The sequence below is a fragment of the Rhineura floridana genome, chromosome 7 (genome assembly GCF_030035675.1).
Source record: "Rhineura floridana isolate rRhiFlo1 chromosome 7, rRhiFlo1.hap2, whole genome shotgun sequence".
Classification (NCBI taxonomy): Eukaryota; Metazoa; Chordata; class Lepidosauria; order Squamata; family Rhineuridae; genus Rhineura; species Rhineura floridana.
The window spans coordinates 14135303-14151038 of NC_084486.1; the positions used below are offsets into that span (position 1 = coordinate 14135303).

At 40.5% G+C, this 15736-nt stretch overlaps 1 protein-coding gene and 1 pseudogene across 17 annotated transcripts in view; one reads left to right on the forward strand and one right to left on the reverse strand.

Annotated features, from left to right (window-relative positions):
* Positions 1 to 12254, reverse strand: part of LOC133388616 (coiled-coil domain-containing protein 85B-like) — a 48755-nt pseudogene extending 36501 nt beyond the window's left edge.
* The window catches only part of ZMIZ1 (zinc finger MIZ-type containing 1), a 621029-nt gene that overhangs the window by 304507 nt on the left and 300786 nt on the right, over positions 1 to 15736 (forward strand). The gene's annotated exons all lie outside the window — the stretch shown is intronic.

Genomic DNA, 15736 nt, shown 5'->3' on the forward strand with positions numbered 1-15736 from the left:
CCAAGATAATTTGGTTGGAAGACGCCTGTGCGTGAATTTGTTTTATGTGGGGAGATCGGCGCACGACAATCAACACACAATCTTGACAGAAAAAGACTTTGATCCAATGGCATGGGTACCACGATGACTGGAAGTCTTTTATCTGCTGCAGCCTTCATCCGCCTTCACAGCCGTTGTAACATACACATTGTTATCCTCCACCTGTTCTGCCACATGCAATTCATCTACATTTTAGGACATGTGGTTCATGTAAACATCACTAGTCATAATGGGCACAATCCAGTGCACAGTTACGTGGGCTTCATTCCCATAGGCATGGATTGATGCCAGCATCATGGGCATCATCACATTTATTTATTTATTCAGAGTGGCTGGAAAGCAGAGTGCCTGTTGCCAAATCCTTCTTTGTGCCTCCAACAAATCCCCATTTTCATATTTTTTTTGTCTGAACATCTTAGTAAATATTTCAGAGAAGCAACAAATTATTTTATTCTTGATGACATAACATTGCCTTTTAAGAAGGCTTTAAACAGCCTCTTGTCTGCTTATCCATGGCGAGTAAGAATTGCTTAGAAGAGGTAGAGAAGATTTTGTAAATTATAAGAGAAAAAATTCTGTGCAATCCCCCCACCTGTCACTGTGCCACAAATGACTAATATAACTACGTGCAGTCAGGGGCTAGGAGGTAATAATTGGGTGTGTGTGTGTGAATTGATTTGCCAGGCTATCTTTAAGCATTTTTAGTCTTCGTTGTTTTAGAAAAAAATCTGCATTTCCTCTTGTAAGAAAGTATAATCCAAATTAATTTTTTTCACATGTGAAAAATTGGCAGATTGACATGAAATAATGCATGGATATTTTGTTCCTCATATCGGGCAGGCTATTGGTATTTTAAATTTCATTACCACTAGAAGTAAGACTGAGAGCCAGTGTGGTGTAGTGGTTAAGGTGTTGGACTACGACCTGGAAGACCAGGTTCAAATCCCCACATACCCATGAAGCTCACTGGGTGACCTTGGGCCAGTCACTGCCTCTCAGCCTCATGAAAATCCTATTCATAGGGTCGCCATATGTCGGAATCGACTTGAAGGCAGTACATTTACATTTAGAAGTAAGTCTCCTGTTCCTGTTATGTGCTTAGTGAACAGAGCCATGTTTTGCACTGTGAATAATTTTAAACAGTCTGGCAAATGGAAAAGCATAAGCCTCTATCCTTGTAGAAGTTCTCTCAAAAAGTTACATTAGAACCTGGGCCTTTGTTTGTTGAAGGCACATATTGATTAATCCAGCCCTTGTTATGACCCATTCTTAACATGACAGAATACAACACAGAAAAGAAGCTTCTTCAGTATTTTAACTTGAAAAATGCTGAAAGTGTCTCTTGGTACCAAAGTGAAAATAACACATTATATGTGGAGATCACAGAAGCAACACTTCATTATGATTCCCATCAGCAGAAGAATCTTCTGTCAAGGCAAAGATATTTACATTTAAAATACACAAGGGACACAAGTATCTGTGTTTTCTTTCAAAGAGGGGAGGGAGATACAGTGTCATTCTTAATTAAGGCTCATAATGGACCTAAATCTTAATGAGGGTGGGCTTTTTTTTTTGCATTAACTCACAATATTGCTAATGTGTGTGATTAATTTATATTCAGCCATCAACAATAGTTCTGGCAGTAACTGGATGCAGAATGCTCTTTAGTAGATGCAGCATCCTCCAACCTTAACTTCAGTTCATCCCAATGAATCCTGTTTCTAACATAGATGGAAGATATAGTGGGATGGATGCATAATATTGATAAAATCCTTATTACTATTTTTAGAAATATACCAACAGGAGAAAATGATTGAGAGAGAAAAAGGCATGGATTCGTGTGGAAAAGAGATGAAATCAACACATGCAAAAGTAACACAGACTGACTTGCCTCTTTACTAAGCAGTCGAGGTTAACCCTTAGATTAGTCCAGTCATCTCGTGTAAGAAAGTGGAGTGTGGTTTTGTAATTGCAGCTCACCACTTCCAGGACATTGTCAGCTGCGGTCTTGACATACACCGACTGCATCTCAAATCATATGACAGGCAACATGCCAACATCAGGGATCAGCCACCTGGACTTGGGCTTGATTATGGAAGTCTGGAACAAAGGGCTGATCTGGGACACCATGGTTGGGACAGCTTGGATTGAACTGAAGGCCATCAGGCAGTGAGATGAGGAAGGCCCTGGGGATTGGGGTATACTTGGAAGCAGAGGTCTTGATGAAGGGCGACAAGGTCTGTGGCACCAAAAACCCAACATCTCATAAGATTTTGTTGGATACAGGATTTGAGTTACCTTTTGGTGAGTGTAACCAGCCAGTTGCAGCGCACCCGAATTCTCTGTCTTGAATCCCATGGGAAAAAGTGATATATGTTATGTTGTTTTCTGGTGGAGCATGTGTAAGAATATGTAAAAATATTGTTGAATTTGTGAGCCAAAATGCTATTGTACAGTTTATTTGTTCAGCTAGTGAGTATAGATCATGCAGATTGCTTAGTGTTCTTATGTACTTTGAAATATTAGCCTATTACAAATGGCAGCTTAGTATTATTCATAAATTTCATGTCAATTTTTCAGGTATGGAAATCAATATGTTTGAAATATTAGGGGAGGGAGGAGGCTGTACTGGCAAACTGAAGAGGAGCAATGTTTAGAGGAGCTTCATTTTACAGAAGGAGAATGTAGGCTAGAGTATAACCTCAGGGAAAATCACTATCACCAGCATCATCATTGTACACCAGGGAAGGGAAAGGTTGTTGAAACTGGAGAGGAGTTGGGGGCTTGGACCTGGAGGTGGTGCTTGGGCATGAAGCATACCAAATTAACTCCTTTCCCAAACACCTCATTTTTTTCCTGAGGTTACATGCATAGATTCCTCAACAGCCAGAGTGGAAATCAGCGGAAAGCTCGTTTGATTACTATGTAGGCACAGTGAACTTATGACAAAAGTGTGCAAAAGACAGTTTAATGACATATTTGAAACTTGCTTCATCTAGAGATGTGTCATCATTTGATCATAGAAGTGCTAGATAGGTTATTTTTTATTTATTAGATTTATATCCCTCACCTTCCTCCAAAGGAGCCCAAGGCAGCATTAGAACTCATTAAGCTTACTCATTAGAACTCAGTTTTTTGTGCTGTTGATAGGATTCCCTGGAATCTAAATTTTGCTAGCCTTGCAGGAGGGGTTAGATTTTAAAATTAATTATGTTTGCATGCTTGGCATTTATTTTTATTCATTGGGACATACTTTATAAAGCAACGTTATAGGTTTACCAGTATGACATTGTATGGCATTCTGTTTTATTATTAGTAAGCTCTTCACGATAAATTCCAGGTTACACCAGGAGACTGAAATGGTGTGACAGTTAGAGAAATAAAATACAGCCATTCATTGAATTAGACTTTTGTAATGTAAGTAAATTATCCAGAAACCATTCATGCACAGTTTTCTTTTTGTTAATACAGGTGTTTAAATGATAAGAGCAGTTGAAATTGTAACATGAGTTAAAACAAAGTCATTAGAGTGTTTTAATATGAAGTTAAACCATTCCTGTTGCTGTGCAGTATTATAAGCATTGTACCCCACCTACACACACACACATCCTGCAGATGGAAGCAATGTCATACCCATTTAACAAGAGTTGACATTAGGGATTTAAAGTGGTTTGGATGTTTAGCGGCCCTAAGACTGGCACAAGTACAATAGTATGCAAACCGCTGGATGTTTTGTGGAAAACATTGTTATGGTCCAGGAAACTTGTAGCTCTGGTTTCCAAGGTCACTGTGATTACCGTAATGTCTTTAACTTTTAGTATTCTCTCGGACTTTTATTTATTTATTGAATTGATAAAAATGCACAAGTATGAAATACAGAAGTATGAAATTGCTTACCCCTAATTCCATTTTATTAAGTCTCCGCACAGATTTTTTGGGGGGAATCCCTGTTTTGCATACCTTCATTGTGAAACTGTCTATTCCCATATATTGGATCTCTGCCCAACAGATCAATCTGTGTCCCTCTCTGATGACATTTCAGTCTGCACTTTTACTGGCTCTTCACTTATTATCATTCCCAGACAGGGATATTCATGCTCTGGTTATCTCCTGAACTGATTACTGGAACGTGTTCTACGTAGGGCTGCTCTTGAAAATGACTCACATTGATGCAGAATGTGACTCCCAGAATATTAACTTTTATAGCCAGGTAGAGTCATGTAACCCTAATTCCAAAAGGCCTACATTGGTTGTCCTTTTACTTTCAAGCACAGTTCAAGGTGCTGGTGCTTATCTTTACTTTTAAAGACGTAAGTGGCTTGGGACCCAAATACTTGAATAAGCAGCTTTCCTTGTATCAGCCTGCCCATGTATTAGGGCTATTCAGAGGAGACAATTCTTCACATACCATTGCCAGGTGAAGTTTATTATATGGTTACATGACCTTTTCTATGAAGGCACCCTGTTTGTGGAATGCTGTTCCTATAAGAGTATGCCTGGCACCAACATTAAAATCGTTTTGGCGCCAGGTCAAAATTATTTATTTGCCCAAGCATTTTAAAGTATTGCATCTAGTCTGTTCTGTGTGTTTTTAACTGCCTTTAGTGCTTTTATTTATGATTATGTTGGCTTATCGTTAATTGCATTATATTGAATGTATTTTTCTTTACCTTCGTATACTGCCCTGGAATTCTTGCAGATTAAGAAGCGTTTTAATAAACAAACTAACTAAAGGCCTTCATGTTCTGGCAGGCTTCTGGCCTGCTGATGGTTTGGTTTGGTTTGATTTGGTTAACTTTCCATGGCTCGCTGTTGTTATGCTAGATAGCTGGATCAGTACTACTAACCAGAAGTACCTCTGTCTTGTCTGGTTAAGCTCCAGTTTGTCAGTCTGTTACTGATTTCAGGCACCATGGATTCCTTGGGATGGGATGAAAAAAGAAAATATATTGATGACATTTGAATGCCAAATCTCACCCAGCATGTCAAACCTCACAAAATTCCACAAACATTTTGCTGTTAAAAAGCTTTTTGGTGATCCCAGTGAAGTGAAACAAGTTTTATGTCCAAGTGGAGTCTTCTGGGGATTCTCCTCCATTTGCCTATATTCAAAGCCAAATGATAATGCAGAAGATGTGTCAGGGGCACTACTCAGCAATACTACAATCTTATAACATGAGTCAGTGTTAAAATTGCTGAAATTTCAGTTGTGGAGACAATTCTCTGTATGTACAAAGGTACGGAAACAATTTGTGGTGTTAACCTGCTTCTGACAAGCAAGTTGTAAGGGTAATGGTTACCATTCTGAACCTAAGGACCTCTTCACACATTATGACACAAAAGGTTTTAGAAGTATACTTTTTATCTTTTATGTACACCGCCCAGAGAGCCTTCGGGCTTAGGGCGGTATATAAATTAAATAAAATAAATAAATAAATAAATTTTAAAAATAAAAATGCAGAATGTGAAGGCTGGAGGTGAAAAACAGGTATTTGAAAACATGTACACCATATGGGTAGTTTCATTAGAAAGCCAGGATTGGCTGTGGCTTCCTATTGAACAAACAGTTGCTGGCAAAGTCAGGATTGTTGCTGTGTTTGTGCCTGAAGAGTTTGTTCTGCACATTTTTTTGTGATTTCCCATTGTTTGCAATAATATTCCGTATTTGGTTGGGGGGGGTAGAGTGGCTGTGTGAACTGTCTGTCAGAGTCAAGCAACATTTTAGTATCTACATCATCAATAAAAGACAGCCTACTCATGCAATTGTCTGCTGGCTTAACAAGGCTGGTAACTTGAAGTTGATCATTTGTACAAGAAATATGGCTTGATTGCTCTTTGAATGGGATAAATTGTGTTTCACACCTTTTTTCTGTTCAATACCCATTTTATTTAGAACACTAAATGGACTGAATATGTGTTCTAGGGAAATAAAAACCAATCCTTCTTACATTAATGAGTGTATCTATGAAATATCATAAATGCAGGTGTACTTTCTTGAATATGTAAAGTGTAAATAAAAAACATGATTGTTCCCTTTCCAAAAATTGTATGTCAGTAACAATTAGGGTTGCCAGGTCTCCAGTTTTCGCCTGGGGACTCCGTCATTTGGGGGTCCTCTCCGGGTCTCCGGTGAGTCACTCCAATTGCTTTCATTTTTTAAAAAATTAAGTTTCTAGGTGGTCTGGTTCAAGAGATATACACCAAAATGTTAGCTGCCCCCCTGCAACTTCTGTTAGTACCAGCTGCTCTAATCTCTGCCCTTTTAGGTTTTTAGCCAATAAGTAAAGCCAGAGTTGTGATTGACAAGGGATTTATTGACCTCTAGGCAATAGCTAAAACCTATTGCAAGTCCTGGAAAAAGTTTCCCTTTCTTTCTTGTCTGCATATCAGGAATTCAGTAAATTTATAGCTTTCAGCAACATCAAGAGTACTTTCTCTGTGCAGGAGACCTGAATTCATTGGGCCTTGCTTCTAAGTAAACATGCATAGGATTGCACTAGAACAGAAGATCACAGCAGGATCTTGGTAGGCATGCACAATAAACAATTTCACTTATGATTATAATAAAAGTGTACATGCAGTTTTTTAATTACTGCAAAAATATCATATACATTTTATCTTTCAAATAATTTTTGAACAGAAATATTTCAAAATGTACATGCTGCAGCTTATGAATCCATCACAATGTGTTATACTTTTCTAATTATAAGGAGTCAAACAAGTTTAAATTTTCCTGGACTGTTTGAATAGGGAAGCTTATTTGTCATCCATAGCCTGTTTTGAAAACCTTGCCAATATGAAGCTTTAATTCTATACACACTTTTCTGGGAGTAAAGCTGCAATGCTAATCCCACATACCTGGGAGTTAACCCCATTGAATTCAGTAGTACTTACTTTTGAGTAGACATGGTTAGCATTGTACTGTATATCAGTGGGACTTTTGGGTGAACATAGCAAAGGATTTTGTTGTAAATCTCTCCTCCAATCCTTTAAAAAACAGCAAATAGGCAGGGCTTGCTTAGGTGCCACTGCTTTTATTTGGCAGGAAACTAATTCTGATTTTTTTAAAAAATGTTCTGCAATGACGAACTAGTTTTGACAATAAACAAGATGGGGTGTATGTATTTTTACATCTCCAGTGTATGTGTATATGGAATCTTTCCAACAACCCTATAAGTGTCGGAAGGCAGAGCTGGGGTCCCAATCCCGGGGAGCTGGATCCCGGAGAGTTGGGAGAAGAGTATTCGGATGGATGGCAGAGGGAAGGGGGAGGAACTTCCCCCCTTTGGAGCAAAGACGAAACAGAAGAACTGCCAGTGATAAGGTCGCTTAGCAACGGGGAGCCTGAGCCCTCCCTGGACATTCTCATGCCTCCCCCTCTTTCAGGCTCAGAGCAAGAGGGGGAAGAGGGAGGGCTGCTCACAGCCAAAAAGCAGGGAGGCAGTTTACCATCAGCCCCTCCCCTATCCCCCATCCTGGAATCGGAAACTTCAGAAGAGGAGGGGGTGATGCTTCCCCCCTCACCGCGCACACGCAGACAGCTGAAAAGACAGGAGAGAAGGGGGGAAGGCGGGCAGTACCTGAGGGGCAGTTAAGGAGGAGCGAAAGATTGCACGCCCGTTTGGCCCCTTCTTAAAGAACAGGCGGGAAGAAGTCCCTTGCTCTGTCAACTTTCTCCCAATGCCGCAGGACCTGTATCCCTGTATTGATTCATGAGAAAACGCAGTCTTTGTTTGGACATTACCCTAATAAAACACGAATTAACTACAATCGTTGGTCTGGTTCCTGAGTCACATCCTGGGCCTGACATAAGGTAGGATTGGAAACCAAGGCAGCTCACAATAAGAAATAATTCAATTTAAAATCCAATAACCATAAAGCAAGTATCAAATAGCTGCAAAACAGCTAAAAGTGGTGTCATTTTGAATTTTGAGTCGGGTGAGTGAAGTTCCTTTTCACCTGAGCTGGCAGTCCTGTACACGTTTTCCTGTTTGAGTAAGCCCCACTAAATACACTGGGACTTGCTTCTGAGTAAACATGCATAGAATTGCACTATAAATCAGAGCTTGGAAAATCTACTTTTTTGAACTACAACTCCCACCATCCCAATCCAGTGGCCTTGCTGGCTGGGCTGATGGGAGTTGTAGTTTAAAAAGTAACTTTTCCAAGCTCTGCTATAAATATCTTTACTGGTTGTGTAAATAATAAACATCTTTGACATTCATGCTTATATAAATATTTATTCAACGTATGTCTTGATATGTATCTGATTTCACACTATAGTTGTACATTATTATTTCCTCTACATTGTAAGTGTGTCCTTCCTTAGGGTGGTCATGGTTCCACTCTGTTGTTTTCACCCTGAGGGGCAGATTAGGCTGAGAGATGGTGAGTAGCCCATGGTCACCATGTAAATTTTATAGCAAATTTCCATTAAAAAAATTAATTAAAATATTTCTACGCAGGCAAGGTTTATGAAGTAATGCAGATCCCCATAATACATTTAAAGCACATCCAACTTACATTTAAAGCCCATGATTTTCCCCAAGGAATCCCGGGAAGTGTAGTTTTCCCCTCACAGTTATAGTTCCCACTACCCTTAACAAACTAGTTCCCAGGATGCTGTGGTGAGATACATGTGCTTCAAATGTATGTTGAATGTGCTTTAAATGCATGATGTGGATCTGCTGTAGGTATGATGTACATTCATTAGTGAATTGAAAAGAACAATTTTAAAAGATACTTTTTTAAACAAAGGAAGGGCTGTACCTCAGTGGTAGGGCACATGCTTTGCATACCAAGTTCCAAATTTCAATCTCTGGAAAAGATTGTTGCATGGAATCCTGGAAAGCCAATGCTACTCCATGTCATCAGTACTGAGCTAGATGGTACCAAATGGCCTAAGTCGGTATAAGGCAGATTCCTTTGTTCCTAAAAAGGAAAGAGACCCAAGAGCCACAGTGACTCTGAAATGTATTTATGTATTTTACCGACAACATTTATATACAACTTTATTGTAAAAATACTTAAGTAGTTTACAGAAGGAACTAAAACAATAAAATTATTGGCAAAAACAGTTAAAAACATATTTAAAATAAAATAATAAAACAAACAATGAGTTAAAACAGATTCACTAATAGGCAAAAACCCTTGCAGTTAAAGAATGTACCTATAGCCCACAGATATTTCTATCAAACTTTTAAAAGCAGGGAAATTGGGCAACTATAGTGAATGCACCAGGGGAGCAGGAGACCTGACCTCTCTGAGATATTGTACTGCCCTACAAATTTGTCCAAATGCAAACACAATTTGGGTTGGTCTTTCACAGTCCAATCCATTTCCTGTGTAGCTTGGAAGAATTTGGTAACTTGTGCCTCTTGTAATACATTTGAGTTCGATATATAGAGCCAACAGTTAACAAAGTAGTTTTATTAAATAGTTCACTGTGTTTCTCCCTCAAGCTCCTTCAGTTAACCAGGCTCCACCCCCTCACCCCTATTGTTCAGGGATCATCTGTAAACTCCCATCCCAATGTTTCTTGTAACGAAATGTCTCTAAATTACTACAATCACTGCATCTCCCCTTTTTTCATCCAAAGTAACAAACACCAACAGACAAACAAGAACTAAATTCTGTAGAGGAGAGGTTACTAGCACATCACTCTGGAATGAGTCTTTACCACTCACTTCCCTGCTTTATCCCAGGCTTCTCAGAAAGTTTCTATAAGTCTCTGTGGAGCTTTCACCTTCCTGACCGCCGAGGCACCTCATATTCCTTCACCTTACCTCCCATAATGTCATTCTGGGGAACAACTTGTTTTTCTTTCTGCCCCTGTGAATGTACAAAAAGTGTTGATGTAGAGTCTATCCCATTTCCAGCTGCTGGAGCATCTGGATCACTCTTTGGGAGTGCTCGGAGATCCCAATGATTACATCGACAAGTCTCTCCTTGAGCTGTCTAAACTAAATATGATCATGGGTGCACTAGCTGTTGGACTGTGCCCCTCTAATCCCAGAGATTGGAGCTGTAATTTCTCAAGCACACTTTGTCACCTGGTTTCAGTCCAGGGTGCTCCTTTGCTCTTTTGTCAAAATACTGTTTTTTGTTTTTGCTTCAGAGCTTGTTTATTTTTTCAAACTTCTATATGGTTATGTTCCTCCATAAGTAATTCCTCAGTTATGGGGAGTGTAGAACGTATCCTTCTTCCCATGAGTGACTGGGCTGGAGATCAGCCATAGTCCAATGGTGTTCTGCAGTAAGCCAATAATGCCTTATATAAATCTCCTCTACTGTCAGCTGCCTTTTTCACCAGGTTTTTAACTGTTTGGATGGACTTTTCCACAAGGCCTTTGAATTGGGAGTAATGGGAACTGGATGTACTGTGACGGAAATCCCAATCCTTTGTAAACTGCTTAAACTCTGAACTGGAAAACTGAGGTGCACTTTCACTAACACGGTCACATGGGATTCCATGCCTTGCAAACACTGCCTTCAGGTTGGCTATTACTGAGGCACTGCTTATACCATTCAGATTGCAGATCTCTGGATACAGGGCATAATAATCAGTAACTCAAGTATGCTTGTGAATTCCAGATAAAGAGATCAGTGCCTACCTTCTCATATGCTCTCTGTGGAACAGGGTACGGATGCAGAGCTTCGCCTGCTGGGATGGCTGGAACTTTAAACAAGTGAAACAGTTTGCTACTGTGTTAGCAATATCCTGATTGATCTGTGGCCAATACATTACCTCCCGTGCCCTCTTCTTACATTTTTCAATTCCAAGATGACCTTCATGGATCTTTTTGAGCATTTCATGCAGCGGGTGCTTGGAATCACTACCTTGCTGCCTTTGAAAATCAGCCCATCTATCACTGAGAGGTCATGCCCGCAGTTCCAGTACTCCCATAGACTTGGATCACAGCTGCTGCAGTCCTGCGGCCAACCTTCAAGTATACATTTTTTCAGAAGGCACATGGCATCATCATTCTGTTTCTGCTCTAATTTGCTGTAATGTTCTTTCAGCTATTGGAAGTGACTATACTGTCAGGTCTGCATATGCCTGCACCTCCATATCTTAAATATGCTCTGGGTACAATGAAGGTTGTGTTGCCCTGGACAGTGCATCTGCTGTAAACATCAATTTGCCTGGTGTATAGGACACTATTAAGTCATATTTTTTGTAATTTGAGCATCATCCTTTGGATTCTCAAAGTACAATCATTTAATGGCTTTTCAAACAATGCTATCAGAGGTTTATGGTCAGTTTCTACTTGCACTTTTTGTCTATAGATAGATAAACTGGTTGAATCTCTGGCAAGCAAATGGGATACCTAGCAGCTCTTTTTCAATCTGTACATACCTGGTTTCTGCTTCAGTCAGTGCCTTAGATGCATACCCCACTGGTTGCCAGTTACTGCTGTGGTTCTGCAGAATCACTGCACCCAGCCCAGACTGTGGGCATCAGAAGAAATCTTGAATGACTTACCAGGATCATAGAACTTTAACACAGGAGCTCTGCTAAGTGCCTTTTTCAAGATGGTTCATGCTTCCTCCTGTGGTGCATCCCAGTACCACCCGTGTTTCTGTACAAGAAGTGCCCAGAGGGGTGTTGCTTTAGATGACAAATTCAGTATGAATTTCCCAAGGTAATTAACCATCCCTAGGAATCGTTGCACATCTTTCTTGGATTGGGGCCATGGCATCATTTCAATAGCCTCAACCTTTCTCTTGTCAGGTTTTACTCCCTCTATAGAGATCACATTTCCCAAAAATGTCAGTTCAGTGACCCCACTTTATTTAATTTCAGATTTGCTGCTCTTGTTGCATCTAAGACCTTCTGAAGCCGCAGATCATGTTCAGCTTTGGTAGAACTCCATTAGTGTGCTCGTATATCGTGTGGATGGTTCTATGGTACACTTCGGGTGCTGAAGCCACACCAAATGGGAGCCACAGAAAGCGATACTCCCAAAGGGGGTATTGAATGTGCAGAGCTTAGAACTGTCCTTTGTGAGTTTGCTGAAAAAGCAAGCATTCACAAATTGTGCCATGATTTCCTCCCTGGCTGGAAGTTTGAAATGCTCCCTCTTTATAGCTTTGTTTAGGTTCCTGGGATCAAGACATACCCGTAACTTGCCATTAGGTTTGTCTGCAATAACTAGAGAGCTCACCCATTCTATGGGTTCCTCAGTCTTCTCAATGACCTGTAAAGCCTCCATCCTTGATACCTCCTCTCTGCGCTTGTCACGAAGTTGCAAAAGTCACTTTTCTGCATGGATGGATCACTGAGGAAACTGATTTATTTATTTGGATTGTATGTTCACCTGGTAAACAGCCAAGGCCTTCAAATATATTGTGATAACACAAAATCTATATTCTTGTTCCCCATTGGCTTGCATGGCCAGTACCTGTTTAATAAGATGAAGCTTCTCACATGCTGCCAAACCCAGAATTGGAGTCACCTGTTTAGGAACTATGTATGTATGTATTTGTTTATTATGGTCACAGACCCAATCAAATAAAATAGTCAATAAAACATCAGAATAATTAAGAGGAACTATAATAAATGCCAGGTTGTACACATGGTCTTTTTATCTGATGTTGGCAATACAGTGTCCCTTTACCAGTATCTTTACTCCAGAGTACCCAGTTAGTTTAATACTTGTTGGATGTATTTTTGGCCTGACTTAGAGTCTTTCATAATCCTCTTCAGGCAACACATTAACCTGAGCACCTGTATTGAGCTTAAAGGACACCATTGTTCCTTGTATTTTCACTGGCAGATTCCAGTCCTTCCCCTTCTCTCTTTCTGATTCCACTACATGCACAAAAAACTGTTCCTCCTGCATCTGCTCAATAACATGCACTTGGGATTTCAGTACTTGTGACCTGCAACATTTTGCCAAGTGGTTGTGCTTGCCATAGTTGTTACAGACCTTCCCAAATGCAGCACACTGTTTCTGACCATGCTGCCTGCCACAGTTTCTGCAAGCTTGGCTCAAGCCCGTTTCCTTTCCCCAGGAACTTTGTTAGGTGGCTGCTGCACTCTCTGGTCTGGCTTCTGCTGTCCCTGTTGCTGCTAGCTTAGTGCACAGACAGTCTCTTCAACTGGCCTCAGTTCTTTTGCTTGGGCTCTCACTACCTCTGCTGCTCTACATATTTTGAGTTTTTTTCTAGTGTGAGATCTTCTTCATGCAACTGCCTTTCCCTTATTGCATTCTCCCTAATGTCACAAATAATCCTGTCTCTGATCAGTCAGTCTGTTAGGGTCCCAAAAGAACAGGTCTTGCTAAGAGTTCTTAGCTCTGTAGCATATTGCTCTATACTTTCATACATTTTCTGCATGCATTTAAAGAATCTATGCCTTTCAAAGGTTTCATTCTTTCTGGGTATACAATGCTCCTCAAATTTTGCCATTACTGCACTGAAGTACATGGTTTCTCCCTCTGCAAACTGGAAGTTATTGTAAATCTCCAATGCTTCCTCCCCCATCACATGTAACAGTATTGATGATTTTACTATATCAGGTTTCCCTTCAGCCCCTGTGGCTGCCAGATAGAGTTCAAATCTTTGCTTGAATTTTCTCCAGTTTTCTGCAATATTCCCAGGCATTTTCAGGCTTGATGGAGGTTGTAAAAGTTCCATAATGACCTTTGTGCTGAGGAAGCTAGTGGTTCTGCTGTTAAATTTAGACCAGGCCTCTGGGTGGGGTCCTTCTTTCCTAGAGCACTCAGCTGCCCCAAGGCAGAAGAAAGCTACACACTGCGGTTAACAAGGTAGTTTTAATAAGTAGTAGACACAACAACACTGTGTTTCTCCCTCAAGCTCTTTCAGTCAGCCAGGCTCCACCCCCTCACCCCATTCTTCAGGGATCATCTCTAAACTCCCATCCTGTTGAGCCCAGCATCTCTCCTGAGGATCAAGGAGGGGGAAGGCATGAGTTGCAGGCGCCTCAGCCATCAGCGGGCATGGACGATCCAGCTGTTGTTGAGTCTAGACCAGATCTTGAGGAAGATAGCTAGCCGCCCCGCCAGTTCCCACGGATGGCCCTGCCCCTCAATGGGACAGCGCTCAGCCATCAAGCACCCCCACAGAGCCATTAGGGGAGGATTCCAAAAGAGCAGTGCCAAGCAGTATCCTAGAGACGCCCGACGCTTCCCAGCCCTCTGCTTCCCTGCCTGCAGATGAGGACCCTGTTCTGTCAGATGAGCCCGTGGAGGCTCGCCCCCCTTCACCGCGCTCACGATGTAGGGAGAAGTGGACAGGGCAGAGGGCATGTGTGTGAAGGAGTGAGAGGCTACGCTCCAAGACCTCTCCTATATAAGACTGCCGCTCTGTGAATGGGGCGCTGAGTCAACTTTCCTCACATGTTGCAGAGCATGTCTAGAGGGTAGTTAGGGACTTGTAGTGAGTTAGCATAGGGTCTTTTCTATGAGGCGCTCAGCCTTCGATGTATCCATTACGTTAATAAAGCAAGAGTTCCTTGCACCCTCGTCTCCGACTCGTGTTTCCCGCTCTGAACTGGACACATCCAAATGTTTCTTGTAAGGAAATGTCTCTAAATTACTACAATCACTACAGTAGTAGTAGTAAATTTTGTAACAGTTGGTGATAAAACTGAACTATTGATTTGGTTGATTTTTATTGCACTCTACCTGAAAGGCTCTGAGTAGCTATGAAATGTAATGAAACTAGGCAAGAGTGACCATACAATAGAATTGACAGGAGCAAGTCCACTTCTGAAACTCTTTAGGAAATAATTTATAGCAATTAGTTCCTTTGTATGTTAACCAGATTTCAGTGATGTAGGCTTTCACTTAAATAAGAATTGTTTTTATCTTTTTTGATATTTTCTCTCCTCACCATATTATTCTGCTTTAGCAGCTATATGAATCTAATTTTGGACTTAACTAGTTCGAATGAAGGCAAATGAATGCTGCAAAAATGTGTGTCATGCCCATTTTAATAAAGAAGTATTCACATAATTTGTTCTGAACATCTCTAATTTATTTTATATAAATACAATTCCTGCTTAAGAACTGCGAAACGAGGGGGATTACAAGGAAGGTCTGAAGTATCCGCTATCAAGTCCATGAAGGCTAAAAAGTGTCAATGATAAAAAATTGATGATAAGCTATTTGCTGCTTTTATATAAAAAAGGTGTGATTATCTGTTCTGTTTCTTTGGAGAAGTCTTTAAAACATAAGAAATACAATCTCACAGTTGATTAGTCTGACCACTACCATAATTATGGTTAAATGTGGGTGTAACATTCACTCTCTTAGGAGCATACCATGCTGTAACTGGTACTACAGAAAACCTGATTATATTACCCTGCATTCTGTGGAGCTGTTAAGCAGAAGTCTTCTCTCTCTCTTGCTCTAAAACTCATCTAAATGGAAAACACATTGTCTTCATTATATGCCAGTGTTGAATGAACAGGGTTGCCATAGCAACAGCCATCTGAGGCCTTGCTGATTTCAGGCCAGTGAATGGGGTAGACAAACAAAAAAAAGTACCTTGAAAACCAAAAGGGAACAATTGCTATTCATTCAAGCCAGGTTTAAGATCAGCAAATATCTCTTAGCAAGAGAGAGGCAGATAAGGATGTATCAGACATGACCACAGAATAATAACGGAAAATTATCATAATCTTGAAAGTTTTCATCCTGGTCATGTAGGATTAGGGGTCCCCTTTTTT